Raw genomic sequence first — 25,576 nt, 5'->3', positions numbered from 1 at the left:
CAGGCCCTTAGCAGCACAATGAGTGGATTCAGGTATGATGATTCTAACTGAAATAAGTCACACAGAAAAAGAAACATTATAAGATATCAGTAATACACGGAATGGAAACTTGGCTACACAGGAACTGAATTTCAGAACAGAACAGGGTCTCAAATTTAGAAAACCAACTTATGCTTGCTTAAGGGTAAAGGTGAGTTGGGGTGCTGCATAAAACCAGAGATTGAAATGAGCACAGATAAAGTTCCTTAAGCAAAATATGGAATAGACAAGAGCTACTCCTTGCTCAACGAAATGGACTCAACACCGCATATTAAACGCCTAAGAATGTACCTGACTAGTAAGTGTCTTAAAACCTATGGATTGCTATGCCTCCAAAAGAGAATCCAGCATGTGTATAGGGGCATAAACGCAGCAGTGATAGGATTGGAGAGGTTCGGTGAGCAAATGAAGACCCTTTGAAGTCATATTGCATGGTACCCATTCCACGGGTTTCAACTACCCAGGTTTAAGGTATTCTTCCTTCAGCTAAAACATGCATGTGGAACCCAGAGTATGATCAACCATGTGAACGGGAGACGTGTTCAAATATGTCTCAGTTTTCCTCCCCTGGTACTCGGGTGCAACATTAGAGATGCTTTACTAACACTCTCCCGACTTGGAGAGTCAGTCCCTTTAACCTCCTGTTTGGCCCAGTTTCCAATTTCTGCGGAAGATGAACAGGAATAGCGAGAACCAATGAGAGGCTAGCTGGAGGTGTCTGGACGGGCAAATTTAACTCTCATTTCCCACCAGGAAGAGGAATTAACCAAAGGCTCAGCGTGCCGTGCCAGAACCAGATTAGGGCCTGAAGCCATCCTGCGGTGTTGCGGCCAGCTCAAAAGAAAGCGAGTTGAAGAAAGGAGCTCAGGGGCACTGTAATTCACAAACCTGCAGAGTTACAAATGACAGCTATCGTCCAAAAATAGACTGAAGTAAGGCTGCCAAGAGGACTTGAAAGCGGGGCAGAATTGCAGGAAACCGATTTCAGGAGGTAGACTGGAATTGCATTGAAAGCATAGGAAAAGAGGCAGAACGTCCACAATGATGCACTTGGCCAAAAAGGGCGTATGCGTTTTTTCCTGAATATATTCAGGAAAAAACGCATACGCCCTTTTTGGCCAACCAAGCAAGCTTGCAAAGGAAATCTGCACTACAATGAAGTCTCACTTCTCCCCGGTCAAAAGGGCCATCTGAAAAAAGTGTAAAATCCAGAAAGGCAGGACAGGCCATGGAGAACTGGGAGCCTTGTTATGCTGATGGGCGGGATGTAAATTGCCAACAATCACTGGGGAGAAGTGTATGGTGTTTCCTGAAACATCTAAAAAACAAAGCAACAGAACCTAGGGCACTTCCACTTAAGGTCCTATAGCTTAGGGAAATTAAAATCAAAAAGACACAGGCACTCCAAAGTTTCGAACGGCTCTGTTTACAAGAACCTCGTTTACAGTACAAGTTCAACATCGCAGAAAGTGAAAAATGGATAAAGAAATTGTGGTATTTACTTACAAAGCAATATCACTCAGCAATGAAATCTGTGTCATCAGGCCCTTAGCACCACAATGAGTGGATTCAGGTATGATGATTCTAACTGAAATAAGTCACACAGAAAAAGAAACATCATAAGATATCACTAATACACGGAATGTAAACTTGGCTACACAGGAACTGAATTACAGAACAGAACAGGGTCTCAAATTTAGAAAACCAACTTATGCTTGCTTAAGGGGAAAGGTGAGTTGGGGTGCTGCATAAAACCAGAGATTGAAATGAGCACAGATAAAGTTCCTTAAGCCAAATATGGAATAGACAAGAGCTACTCCTTGCTCAACGAAATGGACTCAACACCCCATATTAAACGCCTAAGAATATACCTGACTAGTAAGTATCTTAAAACCTATGGATTGCTATGTCTCTGAAAGAGAATCAAGCATGTGTACAGGGGCATAAATGCAGCAGTGATAGGATTGGAGAGGTTCGTGAGCAAATGAAGACCCTTTGAAGTCATATTGCATGGTACCCATTCCACGGGTTTCAACTACCCAGGTTTAAGGTATTCTTCCTTCAGTTAAAACATGCATGTGGAACCCAGAGTATGATCAACCATGTGAACGGGAGACGTGTTCAAATATGTCTCAGTTTTCCTCCCCTGGTACTCGGGTGCAACATTAGAGATGCTTTACTAACACTCTCCCGACTTGGAGAGTCAGTCCCTTTAACCTCCTGTTTGGCCCAGTTTGCAATTTCTGCGGAAGATGAACAGGAATAGCGAGAACAAATGAGAGGCTAGCTGGAGGTGTCTGGACGGGCAAATTTAACTCTCATTTCCCACCAGGAAGAGGAATTAACCAAAGGCTCAGCGTGCTGTGCCGGAACCAGATTAGGGCCTGAAGCCATCCTGCGGTGTTGCGGCCAGCTCAAAAGAAAGCGAGTTGAAGAAAGGAGCTCAGGGGCACTGTAATTCACAAACCTGCAGAGTTATAAATGACAGCTATCGTCCAAAAATATACTGAGGTAAGGTTGCCAGGAGGACTTGAAAGCAGGGCAGAATTGCAGGAAACCGATTTCAGGAGGTAGACTGGAATTGCATTGAAAGCATAGGAAAAGAGGCAGAACGTCCACAATGATGCACTTGGCCAAAAAGGGCGTATGCGTTTTTTCCTGAATATATTCAGGAAAAAACGCATACGCCCTTTTTGGCCAACCAAGCAAGCTTGCAAAGGAAATCTGCACTACAATGAAGTCTCACTTCCCCCCGGTCAAAAGGGCCATCTGAAAAAAGTGTAAAATCCAGAAAGGCAGGACAGGCCATGGAGAACTGGGAGCCTTGTTATGCTGATGTGCGGGATGTAAATTGCCAACAGACACTCCGGAGAAGTGTATGGTGTTTCCTGAAACATCTAAAAAACTAAGCAACAGAGCCTAGGGCACTGCCACTTATGGTCCTATAGCTTAGGGAAATTAAAATGAAAAAGACACAGCCACCCCAAAGTTTGGGATGCCTCTGTTTACAAGAACCTCGTTTACAGTACAAGTTCAACATCGCAGAAAGTGAAAAATGGATAAAGAAGTTGTGGTATTTACTTACAAAGCAATATCACTCAGCAATGAAATCTGTGTCATCAGGCCCTTAGCAGCACAATGAGTGGATTCAGGTATGATGATTCTAACTGAAATAAGTCACACAGCAAAAGAAACATCATAAGATATCAGTAATACATGGAATGGAAACTTGGCTACACAGGAACTGAATTACAGAACAGAACAGGGTCTCAAATTTAGAAAACCAACTTATGCTTGCTTAAGGGTAAAGGTGAGTTGGGGTGCTGCATAAAACCAGAGATTGAAATGAGCACAGATAAAGTTCCTTAAGTCAAATATGGAATAGACAAGAGCTACTCCTTGCTCAACGAAATGGACTCAACACCGCATATTAAACGCCTAAGAATGTACCTGACTAGTAAGTATCGTAAAACCTATGGATTGCTATGTCTCCAAAAGAGAATCAAGCATGTGTACAGGGGCATAAACGCAGCAGTGATAGGATTGGAGAGGTTCGGTGAGCAAATGAAGACCCTTTGAAGTCATATTGCATGGTACCCATTCCACGGGTCTCAACTCTCCAGGTTTAAGGTATTCTTCCTTCAGCTAAAACATGCATGTGGAACCCAGAGTATGATCAACCATGTGAACGGGAGACGTGTTCAAATATGTCTCAGTTTTCGTACCCTGGTACTCGGGTGCAACATTCCAGACGCTTTACTAACACTCTCCCCACTTGGAGAGTCAGCGCCTTTAACCTCCTGTTTGGCCCAGTTTGCAATTTCTGCGGAAGATGAACAGGAATAGCGAGAACCAATGGAGACTAGCTGGAGGTGTCTGCACGGGCAAATTTAACTCTCATTTCCTACCAGGAAGAGGAATTAACCAAAGGCTCAGCGTGCCATGCCAGAACCAGATTAGGGCCTGAAGCCATCCTGCGGTGTTGCGGCCAGGTCACAAGAAAGCGAGTTGAAGAAAGGAGCTCAGGGGCACTGTAATTCACAAACCTGCAGAGTTATAAATGACAGCTATCATCCAAAAATAGACTGAAGTAAGGCTGCCAAGAGGACTTGAAAGCGGGGCAGAATTGCAGGAAACCAATTTCAGGAGGTAGACTGGAATTGCATTGAAAGCATAGGAAAAGAGGCAGAACGTCCACAATGATGCACTTGGCCAAAAAGGGCGTATGCGTTTTTTCCTGAATATATTCAGGAAAAAACGCATACGCCCTTTTTGGCCAACCAAGCAAGCTTGCAAAGGAAATCTGCACTACAATGAAGTCTCACTTCCCCCCGGTCAAAAGGGCCATCTGAAAAAAGTATAAAATCCAGAAAGGCAGGACAGGCCATGGAGAACTGGGAGCATTGTTATGCTGATGGGCGGGATGTAAATTGCCAACAACCACTCGGGAGAAGTGTATGGTGTTTCCTGAAACATCTAAAAAACAAAGCAACAGAACCTAGGGCACTTCCACTTATGGTCCTATAGCTTAGGGAAATTAAAATCAAAAAGACACAGCCACCCCAAAGTTTGGGACGCCTCCGTTTACAAGAACCTCGTTTACCGTACAAGTTCAATATCACAGAAAGTGAAAAATGGATAAAGAACTTGTGGTACTTACGTACAATGCAGTATCACTCAGCAATGAAATCTATGTCATCAGGCCCGTAGCAGCATAATGAGTGGATTCAGGTACGATGATTCTAACTGAAATAAGTCACACAGAAAAAGAAACATCATAAGATATCACTAATACACGGAATGTAAACTTGGCTACACAGGAACTGAATTACAGAACAGAACAGGGTCTCAAATTTAGAAAACCAACTTATGCTTGCTTAAGGGTAAAGGTGAGTTGGGGTGCTGCATAAAACCAGAGATTGAAATGAGCACAGATAAAGTTCCTTAAGCCAAATATGGAATAGACAAGAGCTACTCCTTGCTCAACGAAATGGACTCAACACCGCATATTAAACGCCTAAGAATGTACCTGACTAGTAAGTATCTTAAAACCTATGGATTGCTATGTCTCCGAAAGAGAATCAAGCATGTGTACAGGGGCATAAACGAAGCAGTGATAGGATTGTAGATGTTCGGTGAGGAAATGAAGACCCTTTGAAGTCATATTGCATGGTACCCATTACACGGGTCTCAACTCTCCAGGTTTAAGGTATTCTTCCTTCAGCTAAAACATGCATGTGGAACCCAGAGTATGATCAACCATGTGATCGGGGGACATGTTCAAATATGTCTCAGTTTTCGTACCCTGGTACTCGGGTGCAACATTCCAGACGCTTTACTAACACTCTCCCAACTTGGAGAGTCAGTCCCTTTAACCTCCTGTTTGGCCCAGTTTGCAATTTCTGCGGAAGATGAACAGGAATAGCGAGAACCAATGAGAGACTAGCTGGAGGTGTCTGAACGGGCAAATTTAACTCTCACTTCCCATCAGCAAGAGGAATTAACCAAAGGCTCAGCATGCCGTGCCGGAACCAGATTAGGGCCTGAAGCCATCCTGCGGTGTTGCGGCCAGGTCACAAGAAAGCGAGTTGAAGAAAGGAGCTCAGGGGCACTGTAATTCACAAACCTGCAGAGTTATAAATGACAGCTATCGTCCAAAAATAGACTGAAGTAAGGCTGCCAAGAGGACTTGAAAGCGGGGCAGAATTGCAGGAAACCGAATTCAGGAGGTAGACTGGAATTGCATTGAAAGCATAGGAAAAGAGGCAGAACGTCCACAATGATGCACTTGGCCAAAAAGGGCGTATGCGTTTTTTCCTGAATATATTCAGGAAAAAACGCATACGCCCTTTTTGGCCAACCAAGCAAACTTGCAAAGGAAATCTGCACTACAATGAAGTCTCACTTCCCCCCGGTCAAAAGGGCCATCTGAAAAAAGTGTAAAATCCAGAAAGGCAGGACAGGCCATGGAGAACTGGGAGCCTTGTTCTGCTGATGGGCGGGATGTAAATTGCCAACAGACACTCGGGAGAAGTGTATGGTGTTTCCTGAAACATCTAAAAAACAAAGCAACAGAACCTAGGGCACTTCCACTTATGGTCCTATAGCTTAGGGAAATTAAAATCAAAAAGACACAGCCACCCCAAAGTTTGGGACGCCTCTGTTTACAAGAACCTCGTTTACCGTACAAGTTCAATATCACAGAAAGTGAAAAATGGATAAAGAACTTGTGGTACTTACGTACAATGCAGTATCACTCAGCAATGAAATCTATGTCATCAGGCCCGTAGCAGCATAATGAGTGGATTCAGGTACGATGATTCTAACTGAAATAAGTCACACTGAAAAAGAAACATCATAAGATATCAGTAATACACGGAATGGAAACTTGGCTACACAGGAACTGAATTACAGAACAGAACAGGGTCTCAAATTTAGAAAACCAACTTATGCTTGCTTAAGGGTAAAGGTGAGTTGGGGTGCTGCATAAAACCAGAGATTGAAATGAGCACAGATAAAGTTCCTTAAGCCAAATATGGAATAGACAAGAGCTACTCCTTGCTCAACGAAATGGACTCAACACCGCATATTAAACGCCTAAGAATGTACCTGACTAGTAAGTATCTTAAAACCTATGGATTGCTATGTCTCCGAAAGAGAATCAAGCATGTGTACAGGGGCATAAACGCAGCAGTGATAGGATTGGAGAGGTTCGTGAGCAAATGAAGACCCTTTGAAGTCATATTGCATGGTACCCATTCCACGGGTTTCAACTACCCAGGTTTAAGGTATTCTGCCTTCAGCTAAAACATGCATGTGGAACCTAGAGTATGATCAACCATGTGATCGGGAGACGTGTTCAAATATGTCTCAGTTTTCGTACCCTGGTACTCGGTTGCAACATTCCAGACGCTTTACTAACACTCTCCCGACTTGGAGAGTCAGTCCCTTAAACCTCCTGTTTGGCTCAGTTTGCAATTTCTGCGGAAGATGAACAGGAATAGCGAGAACCAATGAGAGACTAGCTGGAGGTGTCTGAACGGGCAAATTTAACTCTCATTTCCCACCAGGAAGAGGAATTAACCAAAGGCTCGGCGTGCCGTGCCGGAACCAGATTAGGGCCTGAAGCCATCCTGCGGTGTTGCGGCCAGGTCACAAGAAAGCGAGTTGAACAATGGATCTCAGGGGCACTGTAATTCACAAACCTGCAGAGTTATAAATGACAGCTATCGTCCAAAAATATACTGAAGTAAGGCTGCCGAGAGGACTTGAAAGCGGGGCAGAATTGCAGGAAACCGATTTGAGGAAGTAGACTGGAATTGCATTGAAAGCATAGGAAAAGAGTCAGAACGTCCACAATGATGCACTTGGTCAAAAAGGGCGTATGCGTTTTTTCCTGAATATATTCAGGAAAAAACGCATACGCCCTTTTTGGCCAACGAAGCAAACTTGCAAAGGAAATCTGCACTACAATGAAGTCTCACTTCCCCCCGGTCAAAAGGGCCATCTGAAAAAAGTGTAAAATCCAGAAAGGCAGGACAGGCCATGGAGAACTGGGAGCCTTGTTATGCTGATGGGCGGGATGTAAATTGCCAACAGACACTTGGGAGAAGTGTATGGTGTTTCCTGAAACATCTAAAAAGCAAAGCAACAGAATCTAGGGCACTTCCACTTATGGTCCTATAGCTTAGGGAAATTAAAAGCAAAAAGACACAGCCACCCCAAAGTTTGGAACGGCTCTGTTTACAAGAACCTCGTTTACAGTACAAGTTCAACATCGCAGAAAGTGAAAAATGGATAAAGAAGTTGTGGTATTTACTTACAAAGCAATATCACTCAGCAATGAAATCTGTGTCATCAGGCCCTTAGCAGCACAATGAGTGGATTCAGGTATGATGATTCTAACTGAAATAAGTCACACAGAAAAAGAAACATCGTAAGATATCAGTAATACACGGAATGGAAACTTGGCTACACAGGAACTGAATTACAGAACAGAACAGGGTCTCAAATTTAGAAAACCAACTTATGCTTGCTTAAGGGTAAAGGTGAGTTGGGGTGCTGCATAAAACCAGAGATTGAAATGAGCACAGATAAAGTTCCTTAAGCCAAATATGGAATAGACAAGAGCTACTCGTTGCTCAATGAAATGGACTCAACACCGCATATTAAACGCCTAAGAATGTACCTGACTAGTAAGTATCTTAAAACCTATGGATTGCTATGTCTCCGAAAGAGAAGCAAGCATGTGTACAGGGGCATAAACGCAGCAGTGATAGGATTGGAGAGGTTCGTGAGCAAATGAAGACCCTTTGAAGTCATATTGCATGGTACCCATTCCACGGGTTTTAACTACCCAGGTTTAAGGTATTCTTCCTTCAGCTAAAACATGCATGTGGAACCCAGAGTATGATCAACCATGTGAACGGGAGACATGTTCAAATATCTCTCAGTTTTCCTCCCCTGGTACTCGGGTGCAACATTCCAGACGCTTTACTAACACTCTCCCGACTTGGAGAGTCAGTCCCTTTAACCTCCTGTTTGGCCCAGTTTGCAATTTCTGCGGAAGATGAACAGGAATAGCGAGAACCAATGAGAGGCTAGCTGGAGGTGTCTGGACGGGCAAATTTAACTCTCATTTCCCACCAGGAAGAGGAATTAACCAAAGGCTCAGCGTGCCGTGCCAGAACCAGATTAGGGCCTGAAGACATACTGCGGTGTTGCGGCCAGCTCAAAAGAAAGCGAGTTGAAGAAAGGAGCTCAGGGGCACTGTAATTCACAAACCTGCAGAGTTATAAATGACAGCTATCGTCCAAAAATAGACTGAAGTAAGGCTGCCAAGAGGACTTGAAAGCGGGGCAGAATTGCAGGAAACCGATTTCAGGAGGTAGACTGGAATTGCATTGAAAGCATAGGAAAAGAGGCAGAACGTCCACAATGATGCACTTGGCCAAAAAGGGCGTATGCGTTTTTTCCTGAATATATTCAGGAAAAAACGCATACGCCCTTTTTGGCCAACCAAGCAAGCTTGCAAAGGAAATCTGCACTACAATGAAGTCTCACTTCCCCCCGGTCAAAAGGGCCATCTGAAAAAAGTGTAAAATCCAGAAAGGCAGGACAGGCCATGGAGAACTGGGAGCCTTGTTATGCTGATGGGCGGGATGTAAATTGCCAACAGACACTCGGGAGAAGTGTATGGTGTTTCCTGAAACATCTAAAAAACCAAGCAACAGAGCCTAGGGCACTGCCACTTATGGTCCTATAGCTTAGGGAAATTAAAATCAAAAAGACACAGCCACCCCAAAGTTTGGAAAGGCTCTGTTTACAAGAACCTCGTTTACAGTACAAGTTCAACATCGCAGAAAGTGAAAAATGGATAAAGAAGTTGTGGTATTTACTTACAAAGCAATATCACTCAGCAATGAAATCTGTGTCATCAGGCCCTTAGCAGCACAATGAGTGGATTCAGGTATGATGATTCTAACTGAAATAAGTCACACAGAAAAAGAAACATCATAAGATATCAGTAATACACGGAATGGAAACTTGGCTACACAGGAACTGAATTACAGAACAGAACAGGGTCTCAAATTTAGAAAACCAACTTATGCTTGCTTAAGGGTAAAGGTGAGTTGGGGTGCTGCATAAAACCAGAGATTGAAATGAGCACAGATAAAGTTCCTTAAGTCAAATATGGAATAGACAAGAGCTACTCCTTGCTCAACGAAATGGACTCAACACCACATATTAAACGCCTAAGAATGTACCTGACTAGTAAGTATCGTAAAACCTATGGATTGCTATGTCTCCAAAAGAGAATCAAGCATGTGTACAGGGGCATAAACGCAGCAGTGATAGGATTGGAAAGGTTCGGTGAGCAAATGAAGACCCTTTGAAGTCATATTGCATGGTACCCATTACACGGGTCTCAACTCTCCAGGTTTAAGGTATTCTTCCTTCAGCTAAAACATGCATGTGGAACCCAGAGTATGATCAACCATGTGAACGGGAGACGTGTTCAAATATGTCTCAGTTTTCCTCCCCTGGTACTCGGGTGCAACATTCCAGACGCTTTACTAACACTCTCCCCACTTGGAGAGTCAGCACCTTTAACCTCCTGTTTGGCCCAGTTTGCAATTTCTGCGGAAGATGAACAGGAATAGTGAGAACCAATGGAGACTAGCTGGAGGTGTCTGGACGGGCAAATTTAACTCTCATTTCCTACCAGGAAGAGGAATTAACCAAAGGCTCAGCGTGCCATGCCAGAACCAGATTAGGGCCTGAAGCCATCCTGCGGTGTTGTGGCCAGGTCACAAGAAAGCGAGTTGAGGAAAGGAGCTCGGGGGCACTGTAATTCACAAACCTGCAGAGTTATAAATGACAGCTATCGTCCAAAAATAGACTGAAGTAAGGTTGCCAAGAGGACTTGAAAGCGGGGCAGAATTGCAGGAAACCGATTTCAGGAGGTAGACTGGAATTGCATTGAAAGCATAGGAAAAGAGGCAGAACGTCCACAATGATGCACTTGGCCAAAAAGGGCGTATGCGTTTTTTCCTGAATATATTCAGGAAAAAACGCATACGCCCTTTTTGGCCAACCAAGCAAGCTTGCAAAGGAAATCTGCACTACAATGAAGTCTCACTTCCCCCCGGTCAAAAGGGCCATCTGAAAAAAGTGTAAAATCCAGAAAGGCAGGACAGGCCATGGACAACTGGGAGCCTTGTTATGCTGATGGGCGGGATGTAAATTGCCAACAGACACTTGGGAGAAGTGTATGGTGTTTCCTGAAACATCTAAAAAACCAAGCAACAGAGCCTAGGGCACTGCCACTTATGGTCCTATAGCTTAGGGAAATTAAAATCAAAAAGACACAGCCACCCCAAAGTTTGGAAAGGCTCTGTTTACAAGAACCTCGTTTACAGTACAAGTTCAACATCGCAGAAAGTGAAAAATGGATAAAGAAGTTGTGGTATTTACTTACAAAGCAATATCACTCAGCAATGAAATCTGTGTCATCAGGCCCTTAGCAGCACAATGAGTGGATTCAGGTATGATGATTCTAACTGAAATAAGTCACACAGAAAAAGAAACATCATAAGATATCAGTAATACACGGAATGGAAACTTGGCTACACAGGAACTGAATTACAGAACAGAACAGGGTCTCAAATTTAGAAAACCAACTTATGCTTGCTTAAGGGTAAAGGTGAGTTGGGGTGCTGCATAAAACCAGAGATTGAAATGAGCACAGATAAAGTTCCTTAAGTCAAATATGGAATAGACAAGAGCTACTCCTTGCTCAACGAAATGGACTCAACACCACATATTAAACGCCTAAGAATGTACCTGACTAGTAAGTATCGTAAAACCTATGGATTGCTATGTCTCCAAAAGAGAATCAAGCATGTGTACAGGGGCATAAACGCAGCAGTGATAGGATTGGAAAGGTTCGGTGAGCAAATGAAGACCCTTTGAAGTCATATTGCATGGTACCCATTACACGGGTCTCAACTCTCCAGGTTTAAGGTATTCTTCCTTCAGCTAAAACATGCATGTGGAACCCAGAGTATGATCAACCATGTGAACGGGAGACGTGTTCAAATATGTCTCAGTTATCCTCCCCTGGTACTCGGGTGCAACATTCCAGACGCTTTACTAACACTCTCCCCACTTGGAGAGTCAGCACCTTTAACCTCCTGTTTGGCCCAGTTTGCAATTTCTGCGGAAGATGAACAGGAATAGCGAGAACCAATGGAGACTAGCTGGAGGTGTCTGGACGGGCAAATTTAACTCTCATTTCCTACCAGGAAGAGGAATTAACCAAAGGCTAAGCGTGCCATGCCAGAACCAGATTAGGGCCTGAAGCCATCCTGCGGTGTTGTGGCCAGGTCACAAGAAAGCGAGTTGAGGAAAGGAGCTCGGGGGCACTGTAATTCACAAACCTGCAGAGTTATAAATGACAGCTATCGTCCAAAAATAGACTGAAGTAAGGTTGCCAAGAGGACTTGAAAGCGGGGCAGAATTGCAGGAAACCGATTTCAGGAGGTAGACTGGAATTGCATTGAAAGCATAGGAAAAGAGGCAGAACGTCCACAATGATGCACTTGGCCAAAAAGGGCGTATGCGTTTTTTCCTGAATATATTCAGGAAAAAACGCATACGCCCTTTTTGGCCAACCAAGCAAGCTTGCAAAGGAAATCTGCACTACAATGAAGTCTCACTTCCCCCCGGTCAAAAGGGCCATCTGAAAAAAGTGTAAAATCCAGAAAGGCAGGACAGGCCATGGAGAACTGGGAGCCTTGTTATGCTGATGGGCGGGATGTAAATTGCCAACAGACACTCGGGAGAAGTGTATGGTGTTTCCTGAAACATCTAAAAAACCAAGCAACAGAACCTAGGGCACTTCCACTTATGGTCCTATAGCTTAGGGAAATTAAAATAAAAAAGACACAGCCACCCCAAAGTTTGGAAAGGCTCTGTTTACAAGAACCTCATTTACAGTACTAGTTCAACATCGCAGAAAGTGAAAAATGGATAAAGAAGTTGTGGTATTTACTTACAAAGCAATAACACTCAGCAATGAAATCTGTGTCATCAGGCCCTTAGCAGCACAATGAGTGGATTCAGGTATGATGATTCTAACTGAAATAAGTCACACAGAAAAAGAAACATCATAAGATATCAGTAATACACGGAATGTAAACTTGGCTACACAGGAACTGAATTACAGAACAGAACAGGGTCTCAAATTTAGAAAACCACCTTATGCTTGCTTAAGGGTAAAGGTGAGTTGGGGTGCTGCATAAAACCAGAGATTGAAATGAGCACAGATAAAGTTCCTTAAGCCAAATATGGAATAGACAAGAGCTACTCCTTGCTCAACGAAATGGACTCAAAACCCCATATTAAACGCCTAAGAATGTACCTGACTAGTAAGTATCGTAAAACCTATGGATTGCTATGTCTCCAAAAGAGAATCAAGCGTGTGTACAGGGGCATAAACGCAGCAGTGATAGGATTGGAGAGGTTCGGTGAGCAAATGAAGACCCTTTGAAGTCATATTGCATGGTACCCATTCCACGGGTTTCAACTACCCAGGTTTTAGGTATTCTTCCTTCAGCTAAAACATGCATGTGAACCCAGAGTATGATCAACCATGTGATCGGGAGACGTGTTCAAATATGTCTCAGTTTTCCTCCCCTTGTACTCGGGTGCAACATTCCAGACGCCTTACTAACACTCTCCCCACTTGGAGAGTCAGCGCCTTTAACCTCCTGTTTGGCACAGTTTGCAATTCCTGCGGAAGATGAACAGGAATAGGAGAACCAATGAGAGGCTAGCTGGAGGTGTCTGGACGGGCAAATTTAACTCTCATTTCCCACCAGGAAGAGGAATTAACCAAAGGCTCAGCATGCCGTACCGGAACCAGATTAGGGCCTGAAGCCATCCTGCGGTGTTGCGGCCAGGTCACAAGAAAGCGAGTTGAAGAAAGGAGCTCAGGGGCACTGTAATTCACAAACCTGCAGAGTTATAAATGACAGCTATCGTCCAAAAATAGACTGAAGTAAGGCTGCCAAGAGGACTTGAAAGCGGGGCAGAATTGCAGGAAACCGATTTCAGGAGGTAGACTGGAATTGCATTGAAAGCATAGGAAAAGAGGCAGAACGTCCACAATGATGCACTTGGCCAAAAAGGGCGTATGCGTTTTTTCCTGAATATATTCAGGAAAAAACGCATACGCCCTTTTTGGCCAACCAAGCAAGCTTGCAAAGGAAATCTGCACTACAATGAAGTATCACTTCCCCCCGGTCAAAAGGGCCATCTGAAAAAAGTGTAAAATCCAGAAAGGCAGGACAGGCCATGGAGAACTGGGAGCCTTGTTATGCTGAAGGGCGGGATGTAAATTGCCAACAACCACTTGGGAGAAGTGTATGGTGTTTCCTGAAACATCTAAAAAACAAAGCAACAGAACCTAGGGCACTTCCACTTATGGTCCTATAGCTTAGGGAAATTAAAATCAAAAAGACACAGCCACCCCAAAGTTTGGAACGGCTCTGTTTACAAGAACCTCGTTTACAGTACAAGTTCAACATCGCAGAAAGTGAAAAATGGATAAAGAAGTTGTGGTATTTACTTACAAAGCAATATCACTCAGCAATGAAATCTGTGTCATCAGGCCCTTAGCAGCACAATGAGTGGATTCAGGTATGATGATTCTAACTGAAATAAGTCACACAGAAAAAGAAACATCGTAAGATATCAGTAATACACGGAATGGAAACTTGGCTACACAGGAACTGAATTACAGAACAGAACAGGGTCTCAAATTTAGAAAACCAACTTATGCTTGCTTAAGGGTAAAGGTGAGTTGGGGTGCTGCATAAAACCAGAGATTGAAATGAGCACAGATAAAGTTCCTTAAGCCAAATATGGAATAGACAAGAGCTACTCGTTGCTCAATGAAATGGACTCAACACCGCATATTAAACGCCTAAGAATGTACCTGACTAGTAAGTATCTTAAAACCTATGGATTGCTATGTCTCCGAAAGAGAAGCAAGCATGTGTACAGGGGCATAAACGCAGCAGTGATAGGATTGGAGAGGTTCGTGAGCAAATGAAGACCCTTTGAAGTCATATTGCATGGTACCCATTCCACGGGTTTTAACTACCCAGGTTTAAGGTATTCTTCCTTCAGCTAAAACATGCATGTGGAACCCAGAGTATGATCAACCATGTGAACGGGAGACGTGTTCAAATATGTCTCAGTTTTCCTCCCCTGGTACTCGGGTGCAACATTCCAGACGCTTTACTAACACTCTCCCGACTTGGAGAGTCAGTCCCTTTAACCTCCTGTTTGGCCCAGTTTGCAATTTCTGCGGAAGATGAACAGGAATAGCGAGAACCAATGAGAGACTAGCTGGAGGTGTCTGGTTGGGCAAATTTAACTCTCATTTCCCACCAGGAAGAGGAATTAACAAAAGGCTCAGCGTGCCGTGCCGGAACCAGATTAGGGCCTGAAGCCATCCTGCAGTGTTGCGGCCAGGTCACAAGAAAGCGAGTTGAAGAATGGAGCTCAGGGGCACTGTAATTCACAAACCTGCAGAGTTATAAATGACAGCTATCGTCCAAAAATAGACTGAAGTAAGGCTGCCAAGAGGACTTGAAAGCGGGGCAGAATTGCAGGAAACCGATTTCAGGAGGTAGACTGGAATTGCATTGAAAGCATAGGAAAAGAGGCAGAACGTCCACAATGATGCACTTGGCCAAAAAGGGCGTATGCGTTTTTTCCTGAATATATTCAGGAAAAAACGCATACGCCCTTTTTGGTGAACCAAGCAAGCTTGCAAAGGAAATCTGCACTACAATGAAGTCTCACTTCTCCCCGGTCAAAAGGGCCATCTGAAAAAAGTGTAAAATCCAGAAAGGCAGGACAGGCCATGGAGAACTGGGAGCCTTGTTATGCTGATGGGCAGGATGTAAATTGCCAACAGACACTCGGGAGAAGTGTATGGTGTTTCCTGAAACATCTAAAAAACAAAGCAACAGAGCCTAGGGCACTTCCACTTATGGTCCTATAGCCTAGGGAAATTAAAATCAAAAAGACACAGCCACCCCAAAGTTTGGGATGCCTCCGTTTACAAGAACCTCGTTTACAGTACAAGTTCAATATCACAGAAAGTGAAAAATGGATAAAGAACTTGTGGTACTTACGTACAATGTGGTATCACTCAGCAATGAAATCTATGCCATCAGGCCCGTAGCAGCATAATGAGTGGATTCAGGTACGATGATTCTAACTGAAATAAGTCACACAGAAAAAGAAACATCATAAGATATCACTAATACACGGAATGTAAACTTGGCTACACAGGAACTGCATTCCAAAACAGAACAGGGTCTCAAATTTAGAAAACCACCTTATGCTTGCTTAAGGGGAAAGGTGAGTTGGGGTGCTGCATAAAACCAGAGATTGAAATGAGCACAGATAAAGTTCCTTAAGCCAAATATGGAATAGACAAGAGCTACTCCTTGCTCATCGAAATGGACTCAAAACCCCATATTAAACGCCTAAGAATGTACCTGACTAGTAAGTATCTTAAAACCTATGGATTGCTATGTCTCCAAAAGAGAATCAAGTGTGTGTACAGGGGCATAAAAGCAGCAGTGATAGGATTGGAGAGGTTCGGTGAGCAAATGAAGACCCTTTGAAGTCATATTGCATGGTACCCATTACACGGGTCTCAACTCTAAAGGTTTAAGGTATTCTTTCTTCAGCTAAAACATGCATGTGGAACCCAGAGTATGATCAACTATGTGAACGGGAGACGTGTTCAAATATGTCTCAGTTTTCCTCCCCTGGTACTCGGGTGCAACATTCCAGATGCTTTACTAACACTCTCCCGACTTGGAGAGTCAGTCCCTTTAACCTACTGTTTGGCCCAGTTTGCAATTTCTGCGGAAGATGAACAGGAATAGCGAGAACCAATGAGAGGCTAGCTGGAGGTGTCTGGACGGGCAAATTTAACTCTCATTTCCCACCAGGAAGAGGAATTAACCAAAGGCTCAGCATGCCGTGCCGGAACCAGATTAGGGCCTGAAGCCATCCTGCGGTGTTGCGGCCAGCTCAAAAGAAAGCGAGTTGAAGAAAGGAGCTCAGGGGCACTGTAATTCACAAACCTGCAGAGTTATAAATGACAGCTATCGTCCAAAAATAGACTGAAGTAAGGCTGCCAAGAGGACTTGAAAGCGGGGCAGAATTGCAGGAAACCGATTTCAGGAGGTAGACTGGAATTGCATTGAAAGCATAGGAAAAGAGGCAGAACGTCCACAATGATGCACTTGGCAAAAAAGGGCGTATGCGTTTTTTCCTGAATATATTCAGGAAAAAACGCATACGCCCTTTTTGGCCAACCAAGCAAGCTTGCAAAGGAAATCTGCACTACAATGAAGTCTCACTTCCCCCGGTCAAAAGGGCCATCTGAAAAAAGTGTAAAATCCAGAAAGGCAGGACAGGCCATGGAGAACTGGGAGCCTTGTTATGCTGATGGGCGGGATGTAAATTGCCAAGAGACACTCGGGAGAAGTGTATGGTGTTTCCTGAAACATCTAAAAAACAAAACAACAGAGCCTAGGGCACTGCCACTTATGGTCCTATAGCTTAGGGAAATTAAAATCAAAAAGACACAGCCACCCCAAAGTTTGGGACGCCTCTGTTTACAAGAACCTCGTTTACAGTACAAGTTCAACATCGCAGAAAGTGAAAAATGGATAAAGAAGTTGTGGTATTTACTTACAAAGCAATGTCACTCAGCAATGAAATCTATGTCATCAGGCCCTTAGCATCACAATGAGTGGATTCAGGTATGATGATTCTAACTGAAATAAGTCACACAGAAAAAGAAACATCATAAGATATCAGTAATACACGGAATGTAAACTTGGCTACACAGGAACTGAATGACAGAACAGAACAGGGTCTCAAATTTAGAAAACCAACTTATGCTCGCTTAAGGGTAAAGGTGAGTTGGGGTGCTGCATAAAACCAGAGATTGAAATGAGCACAGATAAAGTTCCTTAAGCCAAATATGGAATAGACAAGAGCTACTCCTTGCTCAACGAAATGGACTCAACACCGCATATTAAACGCCTAAGAATGTACCTGACTAGTAAGTATCTTAAAACCTATGGATTGCTATGTCTCCGAAAGAGAATTCAGCATGTGTACAGGGGCATAAACGCAGCAGTGATAGGATTGGAGAGGTTCGGTGAGCAAATGAAGACCCTTTGAAGTCATATTGCATGGTACCCATTCCACGGGTTTCAACTACCCAGGTTTTAGGTATTCTTCCTTCAGCTAAAACATGCATGTGGAACCCAGAGTATGATTAACCATGTGATCGGGAGACGTGTTCAAATAAGTCTCAGTTTTCGTACCCTGGTACTCGGGTGCAACATTCCAGACGCTTTACTAACACTCTGCCGACTTGGAGAGTCAGTCCCTTTAACCTCCTGTTTGGCCCAGTTTGCAATTTCTGCGGAAGATGTACAGGAATAGCGAGAACCAATGAGAGGCTAGCTGGAGGTGTCTGGACGGGCAAATTTAACTCTCATTTCCCACCAGGAAGAGGAATTTACCAAAGACTCAGCGTGCCGTGCCGGAACCAGATTAGGGCCTGAAGCCATCCTGCGGTGTTGCGGCCAGGTCACAATAAAACGAGTTGAAGAAAGGAGCTCAGGGGCACTGTAATTCACAAACCTGCAGAGTTATAAATGACAGCTATCGTCCAAAAATACACTGAAGTAAGGCTGCCAAGAGGATTGGAAAGTGGGGCAGAATTGCAGGAAACCGATTTCAGGAGGTAGACTGGAATTGCATTGAAAGCATAGGAAAAGAGGCAGAATGTCCACAATGATACACTTGGCCAAAAAGGGCGTATGCGTTTTTTCCTGAATATATTCAGGAAAAAACGCATACGCCCTTTTTGGTCAACCAAGCAAGCTTGCAAAGGAAATCTGCACTACAATGAAGTCTCACTTCCCCCCGGTCAAAAGGGCCATCTGAAAAAAGTGTAAAATCCAGAAAGGCAGGACAGGCCATGGAGAACTGGGAGCCTTGTTATGCTGATGGGCGGGATGTAAATTGCCAACAGACACTCGGGAGAAGTGTATGGTGTTTCCTGAAACATCTAAAAAACAAAGCAACAGAGCCTAGGGCACTTCCACTTATGGTCCTATAGCTTAGGGAAATTAAAATCAAAAAGACACAGCCACCCCAAAGTTTGGGACACCTCTGTTTACAAGAACCTCGTTTACAGTACAAGTTCAACATCGCAGAAAGTGAAAAATGGAGAAAGAAGTTGTGGTATTTACTTACAAAGCAATATCACTCAGCAATGAAATCTGTGTCATCAGGCCCTTAGCAGCACAATGAGTGGATTCAGGTATGATGATTCTAACTGAAATAAGTCACACAGAAAAAGAAACATCATAAGATATCAGTAATACACGGAATGGAAACTTGGCTACACAGGAACTGAATTACAGAACAGAACAGGGTCTCAAATTTAGAAAACCAACTTATGCTTGCTTAAGGGTAAAGGTGAGTTGGGGTGCTGCATAAAACCAGAGATTGAAATGAGCACAGATAAAGTTCCTTAAGTCAAATATGGAATAGACAAGAGCTACTCCTTGCTCAACGAAATGGACTCAACACCACATATTAAACGCCTAAGAATGTACCTGACTAGTAAGTATCGTAAAACCTATGGATTGCTATGTCTCCAAAAGAGAATCAAGCATGTGTACAGGGGCATAAACGCAGCAGTGATAGGATTGGAAAGGTTCGGTGAGCAAATGAAGACCCTTTGAAGTCATATTGCATGGTACCCATTACACGGGTCTCAACTCTCCAGGTTTAAGGTATTCTTCCTTCAGCTAAAACATGCATGTGGAACCCAGAGTATGATCAACCATGTGAACGGGAGACGTGTTCAAATATGTCTCAGTTATCCTCCCCTGGTACTCGGGTGCAACATTCCAGACGCTTTACTAACACTCTCCCCACTTGGAGAGTCAGCACCTTTAACCTCCTGTTTGGCCCAGTTTGCAATTTCTGCGGAAGATGAACAGGAATAGCGAGAACCAATGGAGACTAGCTGGAGGTGTCTGGACGGGCAAATTTAACTCTCATTTCCTACCAAGAAGAGGAATTAACCAAAGGCTAAGCGTGCCATGCCAGAACCAGATTAGGGCCTGAAGCCATCCTGCGGTGTTGTGGCCAGGTCACAAGAAAGCGAGTTGAGGAAAGGAGCTCGGGGGCACTGTAATTCACAAACCTGCAGAGTTATAAATGACAGCTATCGTCCAAAAATAGACTGAAGTAAGGTTGCCAAGAGGACTTGAAAGCGGGGCAGAATTGCAGGAAACCGATTTCAGGAGGTAGACTGGAATTGCATTGAAAGCATAGGAAAAGAGGCAGAACGTCCACAATGATGCACTTGGCGAAAAAGGGCGTATGCGTTTTTTCCTGAATATATTCAGGAAAAAACGCATACGCCCTTTTTGGCCAACCAAGCAAGCTTGCAAAGGAAATCTGCACTACAATGAAGTCTCACTTCCCCCCGGTCAAAAGGGCCATCTGAAAAAAGTGTAAAATCCAGAAAGGCAGGACAGGCCATGGAGAACTGGGAGCCTTGTTATGCTGATGGGCGGGATGTAAATTGCCAACAGACACTCGGGAGAAGTGTATGGTGTTTCCTGAAACATCTAAAAAACCAAGCAACAGAACCTAGGGCACTTCCACTTATGGTCCTATAGCTTAGGGAAATTAAAATAAAAAAGACACAGCCACCCCAAAGTTTGGAAAGGCTCTGTTTACAAGAACCTCATTTACAGTACTAGTTCAACATCGCAGAAAGTGAAAAATGGATAAAGAAGTTGTGGTATTTACTTACAAAGCAATAACACTCAGCAATGAAATCTGTGTCATCAGGCCCTTAGCAGCACAATGAGTGGATTCAGGTATGATGATTCTAACTGAAATAAGTCACACAGAAAAAGAAACATCATAAGATATCAGTAATACACGGAATGTAAACTTGGCTACACAGGAACTGAATTACAGAACAGAACAGGGTCTCAAATTTAGAAAACCACCTTATGCTTGCTTAAGGGTAAAGGTGAGTTGGGGTGCTGCATAAAACCAGAGATTGAAATGAGCACAGATAAAGTTCCTTAAGCCAAATATGGAATAGACAAGAGCTACTCCTTGCTCAACGAAATGGACTCAAAACCCCATATTAAACGCCTAAGAATGTACCTGACTAGTAAGTATCGTAAAACCTATGGATTGCTATGTCTCCAAAAGAGAATCAAGCGTGTGTACAGGGGCATAAACGCAGCAGTGATAGGATTGGAGAGGTTCGGTGAGCAAATGAAGACCCTTTGAAGTCATATTGCATGGTACCCATTCCACGGGTTTCAACTACCCAGGTTTTAGGTATTCTTCCTTCAGCTAAAACATGCATGTGAACCCAGAGTATGATCAACCATGTGATCGGGAGACGTGTTCAAATATGTCTCAGTTTTCCTCCCCTTGTACTCGGGTGCAACATTCCAGACGCCTTACTAACACTCTCCCCACTTGGAGAGTCAGCGCCTTTAACCTCCTGTTTGGCACAGTTTGCAATTCCTGCGGAAGATGAACAGGAATAGGAGAACCAATGAGAGGCTAGCTGGAGGTGTCTGGACGGGCAAATTTAACTCTCATTTCCCACCAGGAAGAGGAATTAACCAAAGGCTCAGCATGCCGTACCGGAACCAGATTAGGGCCTGAAGCCATCCTGCGGTGTTGCGGCCAGGTCACAAGAAAGCGAGTTGAAGAAAGGAGCTCAGGGGCACTGTAATTCACAAACCTGCAGAGTTATAAATGACAGCTATCGTCCAAAAATAGACTGAAGTAAGGCTGCCAAGAGGACTTGAAAGCGGGGCAGAATTGCAGGAAACCGATTTCAGGAGGTAGACTGGAATTGCATTGAAAGCATAGGAAAAGAGGCAGAACGTCCACAATGATGCACTTGGCCAAAAAGGGCGTATGCGTTTTTTCCTGAATATATTCAGGAAAAAACGCATACGCCCTTTTTGGCCAACCAAGCAAGCTTGCAAAGGAAATCTGCACTACAATGAAGTATCACTTCCCCCCGGTCAAAAGGGCCATCTGAAAAAAGTGTAAAATCCAGAAAGGCAGGACAGGCCATGGAGAACTGGGAGCCTTGTTATGCTGATGGGCGGGATGTAAATTGCCAACAACCACTTGGGAGAAGTGTATGGTGTTTCCTGAAACATCTAAAAAACAAAGCAACAGAACCTAGGGCACTTCCACTTATGGTCCTATAGCTTAGGGAAATTAAAATCAAAAAGACACAGCCACCCCAAAGTTTGGAACGGCTCTGTTTACAAGAACCTCGTTTACAGTACAAGTTCAACATCGCAGAAAGTGAAAAATGGATAAAGAAGTTGTGGTATTTACTTACAAAGCAATATCACTCAGCAATGAAATCTGTGTCATCAGGCCCTTAGCAGCACAATGAGTGGATTCAGGTATGATGATTCTAACTGAAATAAGTCACACAGAAAAAGAAACATCGTAAGATATCAGTAATACACGGAATGGAAACTTGGCTACACAGGAACTGAATTACAGAACAGAACAGGGTCTCAAATTTAGAAAACCAACTTATGCTTGCTTAAGGGTAAAGGTGAGTTGGGGTGCTGCATAAAACCAGAGATTGAAATGAGCACAGATAAAGTTCCTTAAGCCAAATATGGAATAGACAAGAGCTACTCATTGCTCAATGAAATGGACTCAACACCGCATATTAAACGCCTAAGAATGTACCTGACTAGTAAGTATCTTAAAACCTATGGATTGCTATGTCTCCGAAAGAGAAGCAAGCATGTGTACAGGGGCATAAACGCAGCAGTGATAGGATTGGAGAGGTTCGTGAGCAAATGAAGACCCTTTGAAGTCATATTGCATGGTACCCATTCCACGGGTTTTAACTACCCAGGTTTAAGGTATTCTTCCTTCAGCTAAAACATGCATGTGGAACCCAGAGTATGATCAACCATGTGAACGGGAGACGTGTTCAAATATGTCTCAGTTTTCCTCCCCTGGTACTCGGGTGCAACATTCCAGACGCTTTACTAACACTCTCCCGACTTGGAGAGTCAGTCCCTTTAACCTCCTGTTTGGCCCAGTTTGCAATTTCTGCGGAAGATGAACAGGAATAGCGAGAACCAATGAGAGACTAGCTGGAGGTGTCTGGTTGGGCAAATTTAACTCTCATTTCCCACCAGGAAGAGGAATTAACAAAAGGCTCAGCGTGCCGTGCCGGAACCAGATTAGGGCCTGAAGCCATCCTGCAGTGTTGCGGCCAGGTCACAAGAAAGCGAGTTGAAGAATGGAGCTCAGGGGCACTGTAATTCACAAACCTGCAGAGTTATAAATGACAGCTATCGTCCAAAAATAGACTGAAGTAAGGCTGCCAAGAGGACTTGAAAGCGGGGCAGAATTGCAGGAAACCGATTTCAGGAGGTAGACTGGAATTGCATTGAAAGCATAGGAAAAGAGGCAGAACGTCCACAATGATGCACTTGGCCAAAAAGGGCGTATGCGTTTTTTCCTGAATATATTCAGGAAAAAACGCATACGCCCTTTTTGGCCAACCAAGCAAGCTTGCAAAGGAAATCTGCACTACAATGAAGTCTCACTTCCCCCCGGTCAAAAGGGCCATCTGAAAAAAGTGTAAAATCCAGAAAGGCAGGACAGGCCATGGAGAACTGGGAGCCTTGTTATGCTGATGGGCGGGATGTAAATTGCCAACAACCACTGGGGAGAAGTGTATGGTGTTTCCTGAAACATCTAAAAAACAAAGCAACAGAACCTAGGGCACTTCCACTTATGGTCCTATAGCTTAGGGAAATTAAAATCAAAAAGACACAGCCACCCCAAAGTTTGGAACGGCTCTGTTTACAAGAACCTCGTTTACAGTACAAGTTCAACATCGCAGAAAGTGAAAAATGGATAAAGAAGTTGTGGTATTTACTTACAAAGCAATATCACTCAGCAATGAAATCTGTGTCATCAGGCCCTTAGGAGCACAATGAGTGGATTAAGGTATAATGATTCTAACTGAAATAAGTCACACAGAAAAAGAAACATCGTAAGATATCAGTAATACACGGAATGGAAACTTGGCTACACAGGAACTGAATTACAGAACAGAACAGGGTCTCAAATTTAGAAAACCAACTTATGCTTGCTTAAGGGTAAAGGTGAGTTGGGGTGCTGCATAAAACCAGAGATTGAAATGAGCACAGATAAAGTTCCTTAAGCCAAATATGGAATAGACAAGAGCTACTCCTTGCTCAACGAAATGGACTCAACACCGAATATTAAACGCCTAAGAATGTACCTGACTAGTAAGTATCTTAAAACCTATGGATTGCTATGTCTCCGAAAGAGAATCAAGCATGTGTACAGGGGCATAAACGCAGCAGTGATAGGATTGGAGAGGTTCGGTGAGCAAATGAAGACCCTTTGAAGTCATATTGCATGGTACCCATTACACGGGTCTCAACTCTCCAGGTTTAAGGTATTCTTCCTTCACCTAAAACATGCATGTGGAACCCAGAGTATGATCAACCATGTGAACGGGAGACGTGTTCAAATATGTCTCAGTTTTCCTCCCCTGGTACTCGGGTGCAACATTCCAGATGCTTTACTAACACTCTCCCGACTTGGAGAGTCAGTCCCTTTAACCTCCTGTTTGGCCCAGTTTGCAATTTCTGCGGAAGATGAACAGGAATAGCGAGAACCAATGAGAGACTAGCTGGAGGTGTCTGAACGGCAAATTTAACTCTCATTTCCCACCAGGAAGAGGAATTAACCAAAGGCTCAGCGTGCCGTGCCGGAACCAGATTAGGGCCTGAAGCCATCCTGCAGTGTTGCGGCCAGGTCACAAGAAAGCGAGTTGAAGAATGGAGCTCAGGGGCACTGTAATTCACAAACCTGCAGAGTTATAAATGACAGCTATCGTCCAAAAATAGACTGAAGTAAGGCTGCCAAGAGGACTTGAAAGCGGGGCAGAATTGCAGGAAACCGATTTCAGGAGGTAGACTGGAATTGCATTGAAAGCATAGGAAAAGAGGCAGAACGTCCACAATGATGCACTTGGCCAAAAAGGGCGTATGCGTTTTTTCCTGAATATATTCAGGAAAAAACGCATACGCCCTTTTTGGTGAACCAAGCAAGCTTGCAAAGGAAATCTGCACTACAATGAAGTCTCACTTCTCCCCGGTCAAAAGGGCCATCTGAAAAAAGTGTAAAATCCAGAAAGGCAGGACAGGCCATGGAGAACTGGGAGCCTTGTTATGCTGATGGGCAGGATGTAAATTGCCAACAGACACTCGGGAGAAGTGTATGGTGTTTCCTGAAACATCTAAAAAACAAAGCAACAGAGCCTAGGGCACTTCCACTTATGGTCCTATAGCCTAGGGAAATTAAAATCAAAAAGACACAGCCACCCCAAAGTTTGGGATGCCTCCGTTTACAAGAACCTCGTTTACAGTACAAGTTCAATATCACAGAAAGTGAAAAATGGATAAAGAACTTGTGGTACTTACGTACAATGTGGTATCACTCAGCAATGAAATCTATGCCATCAGGCCCGTAGCAGCATAATGAGTGGATTCAGGTACGATGATTCTAACTGAAATAAGTCACACAGAAAAAGAAACATCATAAGATATCACTAATACACGGAATGTAAACTTGGCTACACAGGAACTGCATTCCAAAACAGAACAGGGTCTCAAATTTAGAAAACCACCTTATGCTTGCTTAAGGGGAAAGGTGAGTTGGGGTGCTGCATAAAACCAGAGATTGAAATGAGCACAGATAAAGTTCCTTAAGCCAAATATGGAATAGACAAGAGCTACTCCTTGCTCATCGAAATGGACTCAAAACCCCATAT

The 25,576-nt window shown here is 43.7% G+C and overlaps 1 long non-coding RNA gene across 10 annotated transcripts in view; it reads right to left on the bottom strand.

Moving 5' to 3' along the window:
• LOC307181428 overlaps window positions 1-25,576 on the bottom strand; it is a 914,212-nt gene that overhangs the window by 451,781 nt on the left and 436,855 nt on the right. The window lies entirely within an intron of this gene.

The sequence above is a fragment of the Stenella coeruleoalba genome (genome assembly GCF_951394435.1).
Source record: "Stenella coeruleoalba genome assembly, contig: scaffold_102, whole genome shotgun sequence".
NCBI classification, from domain to species: Eukaryota; Metazoa; Chordata; class Mammalia; order Artiodactyla; family Delphinidae; genus Stenella; species Stenella coeruleoalba.
This window is presented reverse-complemented; position numbering and strand designations above follow the sequence as displayed.